Genomic DNA, 16,188 nt, shown 5'->3' with positions numbered 1-16,188 from the left:
ATCGGACATAATGGCTTAGTGGACATAGTGATGAGTCCTAACAAGACTGCTCTGTGACATGTAAACAGGAATATGAATTGAATTGAATTCTATTAGCAACTCATGTAAACAACATAATCAACATGATGTCTTATTCTGTATGAAGGTCAACAGTCGGAATATTGGTGTCCATGTAAACATAGTAACTGATGGTTTTGAGTGTAATTTCATGAATACTATCCAGTAATACGATTGCCACGCAGGGGGAATTAGCCAATGTTAGCATGCTAGCATGCTTAAATAAGATTGTGAGTATGGTAAATGTTATACCTGCTAATTATTAGCTTGTTAGCAATAATGTTAGCATACAGTAGTTAACATGTACAGTACAAGTCTTGTGAAATCTAACATCTAGTATCTCGGATTGAATATTAGTAGAATTATTTTATATGTGGGGTAATGCTTTTTCAGTTTTAGGTGGGAGTGTTATTTTTTTCTACTTTATTATTTTTTTGGTGCAAGTTTTTTGATTGAATTTAACAAAATAAAGATATTATCCAGGTTTAGTGTATGACCAGTTCTTTCATCTTTTAAATTCCTTGCAGATATCTTGAAATGTGGGAAATAAAGGTTAAATAAAGTGGGCCTTTTGAAAATGGATTCAGAAAATAAACTTTGGTGACAATGCATTGCCTTGTGATCAGTCATTTGTGTCCCCTAGAAAGAAAATATACAGACGCTTTTATTTTTAGTGCAAACAAGTAAGACACTTGTCTGGATATTTTTCTGTATATGTATGCTCTGCCACTTCGGATGCTATTAAAAAGTGTAGTAAAGGAATTTATTGAGGTAGGAAAACATCAGCACATATTATGTTGAATTTCTTTAAAATCTGCTCCAAGAGAGAAATACAAGCAACAGTTTATTAGTATACATTTATTAATTTTAAGAATAGCAATACAGTTGAATTCATAATAAAATGATCAGTAAATTCAAAGGATTTATTTGTATTACACTTTTCATAAACATTGAACACAATTGTCATCATTAAGAATTCATTCCCAAATCCCAGTATGTTTATCCCGTTAGATCATCACTTAAAACCGATTATTTTGATTTTGTTTTGTTGACAACATGAAGAGATAGAGTGAAGCGGAAATTAAGCAGCTGACAAAGTTCTTCAGGCGTGAATAAATAACATTGACATTAAAGTTAATGAATCACACTCAAGATGTAAGCATTACCGAACAATGTAATAATGATTGATTAGGATGCTAAAGTCACAACGTTGTTTAGGTTAGTTGTAGCATTTGAAGCACGGATGTCAGCACAGCAGCTAGGAATATGGAAGTTGAGTGAAGGGCGAGCTCTGTTCCCCCATCTGTGGTTGTACCTGGAAGAAGCCAAAAACATACAGGGTGAAATTACTGTTATCATGGAAGATTTTCTTCCTAGTATTGTCATGATTGAAAAACATACCAAACTGCAAGTGACGAGACAAATACAAGTTCAGTTGGAGCATTACCACATAAATTTGAGGCAAGTTGTTGTTGCTCACCATTTGTTCCTGGAGTGGTCGAGGTCAAACTTGCGCTGCTGGTGCTTCCTGTGGATTTGATTGAATCTATTTAGATTGTGCATTACCAAGAAGTGTAACTTCATCTGTTTTCAAACGGCTGCTATACCACATGAATTCTCATTGTGTATTGTGTATTAACAAGCTCTACAGCTTGTGGTACATTGGTCGTTTATACAAGGTATCAAATCACAACATTGTCATGAATATTGTTGTTGTCACTGAAATGACAACACAAGCACAGGCTGTGTTGCACATGTGCCCTCTTGTGGCTACAGGATCGGTGTTTGCTGATCATTACTCATTAGTTAGTATCCTGTTTGTACAGAGTTTATATTATTTACTGAGATACAATTGGAACTAGGGCTACGTTGTAGCACTGACGGGCCCGAGCACACGCATTTCGAAGCCTGTTGCGGTCGGTGGAGAGAGCGATCAATGACCAAGTGCACGTCTCCGCGTTGCACGCGTTTTGTGCACTGCGGCAAGGATAAACGCTTCACTTCCTGCGTCCGTCACGCGACGTCGATCCTAGCCTGCTAATTGCTCATTACGGTCCACGCTATCAATTGCACATCACACTGTGAACATTTTATGACCCTGAACTAATATTAATATATGGAGCTGTTCAGGTCAGGCTTGTGATCATAGGTCAGTAGTTCGGAGCCGGTTGGATAGTGCAGAGTAGATTTACAAAGTACTTCCTGTTTCATGGCGAATCAGTAGGTGGCGCTATGACACTGAGGAAATATTGACACATAGAGCTGTTCAGGCTTGGTCTCTGATCATGAGACAGAAGTTTGGTAGTGATAGGACTATGCACACTGGGTTGTCAATGTTTAGTTTCCACCGTTTCCAAAGTGTTTTCAGTTTATTAGTACCTCGTGTTTCATGTATATTCTTGTGCTTATGTTTGTATGTGTTTCTGTGTCTCTGGTTTTCCCACTCCATGTTCTGTTTCCTGTTTTATTTTGTAGTCTCTGTTCATAGTGTGTTTTTTACTTCCTGTCTGTGATTGTCTGCACCAGTCCTCATGTGTTACACCTGTGTCCAATTGCCCCTGCCTTCCCTGTGTGTGGATATAAGTCTCTGTGCTCCCCTTTGTCCTTGTCGGATCGTTGTCGTATGTTGTCGTCTGTTAGTTGTGATCTCCTGTCCTGGTATCCTGTCCTGATCTCCGATGTTTTTCGTATCCTGTGTCTCCTGGGCCTCTGCACCTCTGCATCTCCTGTGTAAGCCTCCTGTGTGTTCTCCCGTGTGCTTTTGTTGTTTTGTCTGTTACAGACTCCTTTTTGCATTAAACTACACTTTTTGTTAATACTCTGCGTCTGGGTCCTACTGCTTCACCGCACCCTGACACTGGAGTTATGACAACATCGTCTCCTTTGGCGAAGGATGAACCTTCGCCGCACCTCAATGTTTACACGGTTTGAGGAAATGTCACAATTCTGATCATGGTCCAATGACTTGTCTGAGCTCTATTGAGCTGTTTATTGTAAAGCAGCCAGGAGCAGTTCATCAAAGTATAAAACATGACACTTCCTTTAGCCAGCAGGTGGCGCTGTGATTTTAAGTCATGATTTCTGTGTAGATGTCATCAGGCCGGGATTCTTGTCTTACATGTCTAGTTTGGACTCGATTGGACCATGTATAACCTTGTGTTTTGATGGCGTGTAATCAAACTTTGACGTCACACCACGGTCACACCGTGTAACGAAAAATCGATCTTTGGGTTAGTTTTTATCTCCATCTTGTTTAAATGACACATCTCAATTTGAAGTTGATCTGATGAAAGCCCTGGGACAAGTTCTTCAAAGTAAAAATGTGGAATATGGCCACTAAATGCAAAATGGCGGGCTTCCTGTTGCGTTTTTCATAATGCTCCTTGAGACCTTTTTGTATGACTGGTCACGATACACCTGGCCTACGTTTTTTGTGAAGATCGGTCAAAGGGAAACCTAGGGGCTGCGTTCCAGGTGGCGCTGTTGAGCCATTTTGCCACGCCCATTTCAAATTACTCCAGAATACGTACATTTTCACCATTTTCTAAGTTTCATAACCTTTTGAGCATGTTAAAGCTCTCAAAAAGCCAATTCATTTGGGTTAGAATAATAATGAATTCTCATATTGCTAGTATCTTTGTCTCTTTCTGCCCATTCCGTTGTCACTCTACTTGAAATGTTACACACCGTCTCGTTCTCCATTTACAAAGCAGACGTTTTGTAGAATAGAAGTAGAATCCATTGTTTCACCTACATGTGCTGATCTATCCAAGGAGCGAGGGCCCTTTAATACTCCTCGCACCTTGAACTTTACATTGAAGTTCTTAAGCCATCATCAGAAATAGAAATTTTCATCACTGTGTTGGGATAGAGTCGTGATTGCCATTTTGTCTGTGATTCAAAGTTTGAAAATGGTCTGTTCATGTTTGTTTACACCCTCCATGTCTTCCTCGTGTTTTGTTTTTTTTATGTGCCTTTTACCAAATAGAATTTTCCTTAATCTTGTTGATAATTTGCAACAAGAATTTGATCAAGTGCCTTTCTGAAAAAGATCTAAAACTTATAAAATGTTATGTTTCCATGTAAATAAACGATGTATTTCATTGGCTCTTTTTGTGAAATCAACGAAATAACCAGTGTCTGCCTGTGGAATTACAAGATTTAATCTGAATTTGTTTGTTCTCTAAAACTAATGTCTGATTTTTCCTCTTCACATTTGCAGTATGTTGTCCAACATCAGAGTTTAAAGGTTAACACTGCATCAAATGATAACATGAAGTCAGCTTAGAATCATGTTGAAAACTAAAGAATGTTAAAAGTTAAATTTGTTCAGTTTGATATCTTTTATTTCAGACTGTCAATTGTTGTATGGTCTACGGTTGTAAAATAATCACATCATTTAAGTCAGATCAGTTTCACTCGAGTCATTTTGTGTCATGAATGGAATCATATAGAGACAACTAACTAACATTATTACGCTAGGGTCAGGCACATCCTCATTGGTTTTAAAATAAGTATCTCCTAAGGTAGGTATACGTTGATACACAACCAGATAATGCCTTGCACCAACACTAGAAACTAAGTGAACTGCTACCAATGCCTTGCCATCGAAAACATCGAATGCAGTTTAAAGGACAACATTTATCCGCGAGAGGGAACAGGGAAAGAGAGGGCCTCCTCCACTGGCCAGTAGTGGTCAGTTGGAGCAAGTCCGAGACTGGGAGATGCTGGTGGATGTGGGCCAGCGACTTACAGTCCCATCACATATTGACACTACCACCCTAAGACCCGACCTGATAATCTGGTCTTATACCCTGTGCATCGTCTACTTTTTAGAATTGACAGTACCCTAGGTGGATAATGTTGAAGCAAATGAGAGGAAAAGGCTGTGGTATGCAGACCTTGCATTTGAGGCACAGCAATGTGGCTGGAAAGCAATAACTTGCCCTGTGGAGGTTGGCTGCACCATTAGGTTGCACAAAGATCTGGAGATCCAACGACAAGCCCTGCACCGGACCATAAAAGAAACATCACACACTGCAGAACGCTGCAGCCAATGTCTCTGGATCAGGAGGAAAGATCCCAACTGGGTCCCAATATGCTAGGGACATGCACCCAGGTCTGATCAACCTGTGGTGGGCCTGTCTTAAAAGACGATGTCTTGTGATTAAAAGGCCTAAACACCTGATGACGCTAAGGTACACAACTGAAGATATGTCCCTAACATCCGCTGGTGGTCACTAACATCCGCTAACATCAACTGGCAATAGGCATTAATTGCTGCGGTCGAACGTACAAGGAATATTCTCCATCTTGTCCTATGTTCTAAAATGCTACAGAGTTTAGTTTAAAAAGGCTAAAGAGGTAATGTCTGATCTACTGAGCAGCCACATGGCTTTCATAGTACTGCCATAATACCCAGCAGCCAGTCAGATTTACCTTTATCCTCAGCGTACCCTCAAGTTCGGCCTGTATCATTGATCAGAAGGTCAAAACACTTGATGACGCTAAGGTGCACAACTGAAGTTATGTCCCTAACATCCGCTGGTGGCCCCTAACACCTGCTAACATCTAATGTTTTTTTTGTGGTAATTTGTGCAGAAGACCTTCAGACGTACAAGGGATATTCTACATCTTATCCTATATATTAAATCATATAAACTCTTGTTGCTTTTTACATAAGTGAGATATAAAAAACATGTTGCAGTTGTAATATTTCCATCTTCCTGCAGAAATTTCACTCCAAAATTGAATTAGTTGAGATCTCAAATTTCCTTCAAAATTAAGACAAACACAATCAAGTAACACTGTATCGATTTACGGTGATAGTCAGCAGCAACTGTGTCTTATTCTGAAAATATCTGACAGTTAGATGCTTAGCTTGTTGGAGCTAAGTTCAGGTGAAGGTGCTGATGGCTGATGAATTAAAGGAAGAAACTAAACTTGCACCTGTGAAACAGTCAATTTTCAGCTTGTAAAACAGCAAAACTTTAGTCTCAATGGAATAAATCCTGAGAACAAATGATTCGATTTGGAATCTTTTAATAATTGTTTTAAATATGGGAGGGAACCGGAGCACCTGGAGAAAAGCCACAACAAGACTTAAGTCTGAGTGGAATAAATACTGAGAGCAAATAATTCCATTTTATACATTTTATTCATTTTTATAAATGTGGGGATAACAGGAGCACCTGGAGAAAACATATTTAAATTTGAAAGTGAAGCTATCAGAATAACATCATCCACCTTTTATCTCCAGAAGAAGGAAGAGAACCTTGCTCTGAAAGAGGAGAAGATGCCAGGCTTTTTGCACAGGCGTCTTTTCAAAGAGGAGCTAATTGATATCTCAAGTTCTGGATCTCTTAAAAGAAAGGAAACCAATAGCATCTCTGGACAAGGCCACTTCTTACACAACTCCTTGAAAATGACCTCATCAAGGATTGTGTTGGGGTTGAAAGTTGAGTCAATGTCTTTGACCTCGGCCCATATTCTCTCCAGCAGATGATGACTTGTGTCTGTTATGTCGACATCAGTCCGGGTCACCTTTGTCTTATTATAGATTCGTGTGATGAGCTGGTCCAAGAGAACACCGACATACATTTTATATCTGTCTGCTGCCAGCATCTTTGCAATCTTCTCCCTGGAGTTGCTGTCTGATGATGCTGAGTTCTCCTTTTCTTTGCTGACCTCTGATGATCTTGACTGCTTCGATCTTTTCTTCCCACTGCTGCTGACCACTGATGATGACGTCTGCTTCGATCCTTTCTCCTCAATGCTGCTGAACACTGCTGGTGTTGACTGCTTCGATCTTTTCTTCCCACTGCTGCTGACATCTGATGATGACGTCTGCTTCGATCCTTTCTCCTCAATTCTGTTGACCACTGCTGGCGTTGACTTCTTCGGTCTTTCATTTCCTCCGCTGCTTACCTCTGATGATGTTGACTGCTTCGATGTTTTCTCCTCAATGCTGCTGACCTCTGATGATGATGACTGCTTGTTTGTTTCCAGTGAGTCGATGGCCATAAAAGCCTCTGACACCCTTTTTGTGTGGCAGTTAACTTGGTTGTTCAGCCACCAGCTTATCAAGGACAGAAAACAAAACACCCTGGTCTGAATGTCTGCATATATGCCCCTGTGTGCCTTAGGAACAGCCACCTTTTTCACTGGACCTGAACTAATGTCTGAATTCCTTCCAGGTGCGATGTGCGCATAGATGAGATCTGAAAGCTGTTTTGTGAATTCAAGAACCTTTTCAGATGGAGGCTTTTTCAGTGTTTGGAATGCAGAACTTTCATTTCCACCTCCCGGCTTCTCCTTCTCCAGAAGCACAGCATCAATACTAGCCATCAATGACTGTATCGTCAGCCTCCTATTGACTTTGGTCTCCTCCTTGAATTTTTTCGCGACCCCTGTCAGTATTTGAAGCGTCCCTGCTGTGGCAAAAGTCTTTATGAAAAGACTATTGATCGTCCTCATTCCTTTACTGATTGAGAGGTTTGGCTGTGGAGATTCCTTTCCATTTTTGCTTTCCTTATTGATTGACTCAATAATTTCATCTAAAGCCATATCAATCTCTGGAGAAAACGATGAATTGAGAAAGAGGCTGTCATTGAACTCATTAAAGAAGTCTGTGATGTCAGTCAAACTATTGTTGATTGTTTCCTGGACAAGCATCTTCCCACTGTCCATACTGCTTGTTGTTGAACCTCCCTCTGAGGAACTACCTGACTTGGAGCTGACTCCTGAAGAGTGGGAGCTTGAAGAGGTCCTACACATCCGAATGGGATCATCTGAAGCGTCCTGTTCCTCTGAGGAAATGGCCCGACTTCGCCTGCGCGATTGACACTCGAGCAAGAGTTGGATTTTTGCATCTGCCTTTAACGTCTCGCAGGCATAACAGATCATCTTCTGGACTTTAGCGGGGTTAATGAGGCGGGTTGGTATAGGCTTCTCAGAGCTCACACAGGTGGAGCTTGCAGACAAGGTGGAGTTGACAGTCTTCGTCACCTCCTCTACAACCAAGTCTGTGAGCTTATCCAAACTCTTAGACTTTGTTGTGCCTGGTGAAAGACTGTCGTTGAGAGTGTCGCCCAGAATGGACCGAACTTCTTCCTCGAACAAGGGTGCATCGGGACATCGCTTTGCAATGGCATTTGAAACGGTCGTCATTAACTTCAGCAGAAGATCTGCCAACATAAATGTTGTAGCTTCATCCGGTTTGCATGACTTCAACAGCTCCCACTGCTCTGCAGTGATCTTCGTAAAAAAGGACTCGAAGTACGGGCGGACAGTCTCTACCTTTATATCCATTTGTTTCACTCTCCGAGTGATCTCCATTGCGACTGTTGTTTGTTTCAATGTGTGTTACGAATTGTTATTTTCGCTGTTCAAGATGTGTTTTCCAAATTCTCATGAAAAACTATTATCTTCTTTGTTCTACCAATTCGCTGGTTAGTGCAGACTGATTCTTCACTTCTTATTTTTCTGAGATAAAGAGTATCTTTAAAGAATAGAAAGGGATTTGAAGCAAAGGAGTTTAAAGGAATTGAAGCAAAGGGGGTTAAAGGAATTGAAGCAAAGGAGGTTTAAGAAATTCAAACAAAGGGGGTTAAAGGACTATGATGTGACTAATAGATCAAAGGAAACCATAAACTGTTTTGCCTGCTGCCGTCTGGCCGACGGTACCGCAGCATCCGGGCCCGCACCACCAGGCTCAGAGACAATTTCATCCCCCAGGCCATAAGACTTTTAAACTCCTCCAATCTGCAATAACTCCACTAAACCAGCACCTTAGCATATTTGCACTATTGCACATAATTGCACTATTGTTTTTTTTCTTTAGGTGTATATATATATTTAGATATATATATTTTATTTTCTATTTAAAATTTTTGATATTCTATTTTATATTATTTTATTCAATATTTTTTTGCTTGTAATATTCGGAGCATTGCTATAAGAGAGCCTGTGACCCAAGCATTTCATTGCCAGCGACTGCTTAATGTAATTGTTGTGCATTTGACAATAAACTCTTGAATCTTGAATCCACTTGGATCGACCTTGTATTGCAGTACCTCTAGGAACGGTGCACCAACTCAGTAGATGGCGGTAATCAGTCCAAAATACTCTGTTTAATCTATGACAATACCATGACACAAAGAAGTTTTTTTACAGTTATCTTCTGGGATCACATGATCAAAGTCCCTTTCCCAACATATTTTAAGGCCCTCCAACTTTGGAAATGTATATAAATATAATCATAGAATTTTGATGCTCCCTTATTTTTGTGCTCCATCTTAGGTGAGAGATCTTCAATTCCAGTTGTACCTTGAAAATTTGTTTATTTGAAATACAGCAATGCCTAATTTAATAACCAATGCCTAGGTACACTGAGTGGAACTAATGCAGTCCCATACAAAATGCCATATATTATATAAATATTGTACATTTCATGAAGGTAGGACATGTTTTAGGGCTGTTGGTGTTGGATTGTATTAGTTTTAGCTTGGTGTACCTAAAAAACTGCTTCACTTAGTTCCTTATGCAATACGTTACCCTTCATGTCCATTGTATAATACTTTGTGCATTGTCAGGGATTTGTTCTGCAGTTGAAAAACAAATGACATAAGATAAATTGTGAATAAAATTCACATATTTTTCATTTGGAGAAGTGATGAATGTCACTGTCTGATCTGTGTCAGCACCAAAGTTGGGATCTGCGATTTTGTTTTATGGTTTGTATTAAGCATATATTTAACAAAGCACTTTGTCAACTCCAAATACAAATGACTTCTGAGTCCTGTTTTCTATTGCTTTTTTCAAAATGTCAGTTTTTACTATGTATGACTGATCTGTGGAGAAAGGCATTTTCTTCTTCATCATTCCTGTTTATGCTGAGTGAATATTATAGAAGTGACACTAAATCTGATTCTGATTGTGTTGCAAGTTGATTTAGCGCAGCATCACACAAGCCAAGAAGTTAAAACCTGAACAATACGAGCTCTTCACAGAAATATCAGTAGTGGCATATGTACCAACCAGTAACTAACTAAAAGCTGAAGAGCAGGTTCACACTGAACACATGGGGAACATTATGCTGCCTGTACATTCTACACACTAAACCTTTAAGGTTTCTACATTCTATTGGCCAGGTATTCAGTATCCTAAGCATCCACATTTAGATTTAAAGATGGAAAAATAATTACATTACCAGAGTTTAAATTGATAAAAAATAAGAGTCGGGTTCACAACTGCTGAGACAACCTATTTGAGAAAATAGGTTTAAGAATAGAGAGGATGACTGTGGTTTTTCCGAGCATGGGAAGTCTGAGTTTAAATCAGTTATAGCAACTCAAAACTAAACTGCAATGTGCCGGATTGGGGAGCGTATGAATGTTGTTTAACTGAAGTGAATATCAGGGACTGAACTAATCTCCAAGTCTCAGTGTCTCCGACTACACCCTGATCTGGACTCAGCTCCACCAAGAGAACAACCACAGCCAGCAGTGGTGCAGCCTGATGACCAGTCGGACACTCAGCTGCTACCGCTGCCGTCCCTAACCTCTATCCAGACTCCGACCTTGTTGCAGCGGAGGATGTGGACAGGCTTCCAGCATACACCACTCCATATGTGGCAGCCCATATTCCACGGCAAAATGGAAAAAGGACAATTCATGGCCTAAATGCAACCTCGCAAGTACCGAGGGTGGAAGTGGCTGCAGAAGATGAAACAACTCAGCAGATTTGCAGACCATTGACATTCACTGATAAGGAAGAATCATTCACACAAGTGTTGAGTGGGGCGAGTGCACAAAGCAGAGCAATTTGAAGCTTTTTGCCAGCAGTTTGAACCTACCAGCACTGAACTGCAGAGACTGCTGATGAAGATGGAGATCAGTGAGATGGTGCAAGCAAGCTGCATTGCTTGGGAGTCTGCAAATCTTGGGACAGTTGAATTACATGCTATCCGTGCTGAAAAACTCTTGAACAACAAGAAAAAGAGAAGGAGTGCGCAATTGACAGAGAAACTGCAAATGGCACAGCTGGCGGCGCATCAAAACGAAGTCCGCGGGCAAGGGAATGGTCACGGATGGAGAGGAAGAGGACGGGGAAGAACTGACATCTGTTACAAATGTGGCAAAATTGGACATTGGGCAAGGGAGGGCCCTGGGAATTGACAAGCGGTGGAGCTGGGGACAGTGAAGGATTCATCTGGTGGGACGCTGAGATGGAGAGAGAGTGTCAGAAAGTTTTACAGCCAAATTTGTGTTGTGAGTGGTGTATTATGTGAATATGTTTGTCCTTTAAGAAAGATTTGTAAACCCCACAGAGAGAAATCACATTTGTGAATTTGAGCAATGCAAATAAACTTTGATTGATTGACTTGATGAGTGAGTGCTGTCTTTTTAATACTAATGTGTGAAGTTGTCGAGCTATTATTTCGGGTATTGTAGAAACAAATCATACGAAATGAATGTGATTATTTGAAAGTTTATATCTCCATCTTGTTGAGATGACACTAATCGAATTTGAAGTTGATCTGATGAAAGCCCTAAAAGGAGTATGTCAAAGTAAAAATGTCTAAAATGGTCAAAATGGCCACTAAAGCCAAAATGGCGGGCTTCCTGTTTGTCTAGCATATCTATCCAAGAGACTTTTTTGTTTGTTATGAAAAGACACATGGCCCTACTCAATATGAAGTTGATCTGATGAAAGCCCTGGGACAAGTTCGTCAAAGTAAAAATGTGGAAAATGGCCAAAATGGCTACTGTTGCCAGTAGGTGGCGCCATCAGTATTATTACATACAGACTAATAGATCTGTTCAAGTAGGGGCTCTGATGTAGCGTGAGCAATTTTGTGTCAATTGGACCATGTTACAACAACTTCATTTTCACACTGATCAGTAGGTGGCGCTATGACCCTGAGGAAATATTGACACATAGAGCTGTTCAGGCTTGAACTCTGATCATGACACAGAAGTTTGGTGGTGATAGGACAATGCACAGTGGAGTTATGACAACATCGTCTCCTTTGGCGAAGGATGAACCTTCGCCGCACCTCAATGTTTACACGGTTTGAGGAAATGTCCCAATTCTGAGAGAGAGAAAGAGAGAGAGAGAGAGAGACATCAAAGATTCCTTTGATCTATTACCACTGACACTGTCACTGCAGGAGTGGAGTTGTTTGTTGACGGCTCAGCGTCAAAGGATTCATGGTCCATGTATGTCCGAGATACAGAACCTCGTGTTTTGATGGCGTGTAATCAAACTTTGACGCCACGCCACGGTCACACCATGTGACGAAAAATCGATCTTTGAGTTAGTTTGTATCTCCATCTTGTTGAGATGACACTCATCTCAATTTGAAGTTGATCTGATGTAAGCCCTGGTACAAGTACCTCAAAGTAAAAATGTGGAATATGGCCAAAATGGCCACTAAATGCAAAATGGCGGGCTTCCTGTTGCGTTTTTCCAATTGCACCTCAGACTTTTTTGTTTGTCTGGTCATGATACACCTGTGTATCGATTTTTGTGAAGATCGGTCAATGTGAACGCGTTCCGGGGGGCTCGGGGGGCGCCGTTGAGTCATTTTGCCACGCCCATTTAAAATTACTCCAGAATACGTAAATTTTCACCACTTTTGAATTTTCAGGAATTTTCAGGCCCTGAAAAAGCCCCAAAAGGGAAATACAAATCCTTTGAAATACAATAGGGCCTCCCACCGGAAGTGCTCGGGCCCTAATAATGTTTAGAGAGCACAGCAGAAAAATGACATGTCTTCAAAATAGTTATTTGGAGGAAAACAACAGTAGAGCGCTTACCTCCATATTATTATTTTAGATGTCACACATAATGCAATTACATAAAGTAACTTGCTATTGTAAGCTACAGTATATTAACCCTTGTATTGTTCCTGGGTTGGATTGACCCAGAGTGTGTGTGTGTCTGTGTATGTGTGTGTGTGTGCATGCGTGCGTGCGTGTGATCATCTGCAAGCCCTGGCCGGTCAGGTTTAGGGTTAGGGTGACCCAAGGATTGTCATAGTCATTATCCAATTCTCCTGGGGGTCATTGAGACCAATGGATTGTCATTCTCGATTCTCCTGGGGGGTCATTTAGACCCCCAGAGAGGGCGCTGTGTCACTCTGTGGGGTCATTTAGACCCACACCTGATTCCAATTCTAATTCCAATTCTAATCTCGGGGGTATATTACACCCACAGAGAAGCCGGTGTGCCATTCTCCGTGTGCCATTCTCCCTGACCATGTCACGATGTCACGTCAAGCGCGTTTCACCAGAGAACAGGTTCTCCAACAGCTATTCTCCCAGCAACAATCCTCTGAACCCGAAGAGGACACGAAAGAGCAAAACCGAGAAGTGGACGGAGAAGCAGATGGAGAAGCAGACCGAGAAGCAGACAGAAAAGCAGACCGAGAAGAAGACCGAGACGACGAAGACGACGACGAAGACGACGACGACGAAGACGACGACGACGACGACGAAGACGTCTCATCTCTTCTCATCTCTTCTCCTCCACTTCTTCTCCCTATGCCGGTGTCCTTTCCGACAGTACATGCCCAGCAAGCCGGCGAAATACGGGATCAAGTCGTGGGTGGCCTGCGATGCAAAATCCAGCTACGCTTGGAAGATGCAAGTGTACACCGGAAACCCGAGCAGCAGACGCCCAGAACGGAACCAGGGTTTGTGGGTAGTGCTCGATGTAACGGAGGGACTGCAGGGTCGTAACGTCACGTGCGACAATTACTTCACCTCCTACGAACTCGCGCGGCAGCTCCTGGAGAGGAAGATCACCGTGGTCGGCACGGTTCAGAAGAACAAGCCCGAGCTCCCGACCGGGCTGCTCGCGGTCAATGGAAGAGTGGTGTTCTCATCCAAGTTCGCATTCACGCCCACCGCCACTCTGGTGTCCTACATCCCAAAGAAAAAAGGGAACGTGGTGCTCTTGAGCATGCGGCACGCGGAGGCCGACGTCAGCGACCGCGAGGACGGGAAACCGGTCATCGTCCTGGACTACAACCGCAACAAAGGAGGCGTGGACAACCTAGACAAGGTGATCAGAATGTACAGCTGCAGGAGGATGACCGCGCGCTGGCCCCTGGTCGTCTTCCACAACATCCTCGACGTCTCTTCCTACAACGCCTTCGTGATATGGAGAGAGATCAACCCCGACTGGATGCCAGGCAAGCGGAACAAGCGGAGGGTGTTCCCCGAGCAGCTGGGAAAGGCTCTCGTGACTCTGTTTATCGCACGAAGGGAGCGCATCCCCCGCACGGGGAGCTCTTGACCACGACGACGACGCTCGACCCGAGTGTCCGGCCTCCTCCATAGCCCTAGCAGCAGCCCCGCTCGGGGCGAGTAAGAGGAAGAGGTGTCAGATATGCCCCAGGAAAAAGGACTGTAAAACTCACACAGTGTGCCGGGTGTAACAAATACATCTGCAAGGGCTGCTCACTTGTCTATTGCCCTACGTGTGCGTGCTAATATGTGGTGGGCTATGTGAGGGGGCCAACAGCCGGGGGAAGCAGGGACAACACAAGGGTTAAATACTTAAGGCCTTTGCACCCAAGGGGCTTAAACAACACAATAAATACAAAATACTTGTCTGAGTATTATGCATCAAAATGTTTCATAATGGCATCGAAGGGAATTTGCTACAATTACAACATATTCTTGATAAAAAGTGAAATCTATTTGTTCTGGCTCATTCTCCTGGCAAAAATAATGACTTATGCATCATTCAGTAATGATGAACTCCATTTTACAAAGTTGAATGTGAGAAGCAGAGTTCCATTGCTTCATACAGGGGATACAACGCCTTCTGGTTCAGAACATATGCATCTTAGGATGATTGTCCATGGGACAGTTTGAGGTTAGCACCTCATCTGAGGGTCAGAGGAACACAACAGGATCCTACACAGGATCGGCTGTGGCTGAGGGGTAGAGTGGTCGTCCTCCAACCTGAAAGTCGGCAGTTCGATCCCCAGTCTTCCCCATCTGCATGCCGAAGTGTCCTTGGGCAAGATGCTGAACCCTGAATTGCCCCTCATAGAACAACAAAGTGCTGCTAATAGATGCACTGTATGAATGTGTGTGTGAATGGGTGAATATGAAACTGTACTGTAAAGAGCTTTGAGTGGTCATCAAGACTAGAAAAGCGCTATATAAATACAAACCATTTACCATTTTACACAGCAGTTTCTTTTTCACTGCGTGATATAACAACAACAGTTCTTGAAACATTCCCAGTGTGAAGACCTCATGCTCCAAGCCAAAACTCACTTAACGAACAAATAAACCCAGATGTTTCTTACCCTGTGTTGCTGTCACATTAATGGCTGCTGCTGATGTTGATGCAGAAGTTGATGCAGATGATAATGCAGATGTTGATGCAGATGTTAATGCCGACCCTGATGCTGATGTAGATGTTAAAGCTGATGCCGACACTGATGCTGGTGCAGATGTTGAAGCTGATGCCGACACTGATGCTAGTGTAGATATTGATGCTGATGCCAACACTGATGCTGGTGCAGATGTTGAAGCTGACGTCGACACTGATACAGGTGCTGATGCTGATGTAGCAGTATGTGTGCTGCTGATGGATCTGGGTGGTGCAGTGGTCGTGCTGGTTCTGTTGGTGGTTAGGTTTAGACCCAGTTTGTCTAGATCGACCTGCAGCTGACGGTTCACCCAGGTCTCAACCACAGGGTCTCTAGCAACAACTCGAGATCGCTGACCTGACTACCCATGAGGCCTTGGACTGTGGTCACATTAAAAAAAAAGATGCGAAAAGTTGTTAGAAAAAATTAGCTAATGTCAAATTGTACTACACTTCCAGGTTTTGCACAGATTTAACAAACAAGATAATATGTCTTAACTAGTCTTTAAAAGCAGGCACAAGTAGGCTAACTGTTTCCCCATGCTACCAGTCTTTATGCTAAGTTATGCTAGACTGTAAACTTTATTTTAACTGACAGATATTAGAGCAGTGTCAATCTCTTTCACTTGCATCAAAAATAAAAATATACATCACAGTGTGGAGAGAAAAAACTCCCTCTTAACTGGAAGGAACCCTAAGAACCAGACTCAATGTGAGCGGAGGAGTAAGTGAATG

The sequence above is a fragment of the Hippoglossus hippoglossus genome, chromosome 22, assembly GCF_009819705.1.
Source record: "Hippoglossus hippoglossus isolate fHipHip1 chromosome 22, fHipHip1.pri, whole genome shotgun sequence".
NCBI lineage: Eukaryota > Metazoa > Chordata > Actinopteri > Pleuronectiformes > Pleuronectidae > Hippoglossus > Hippoglossus hippoglossus.
Note: the sequence above shows the minus strand (reverse complement) of the source record.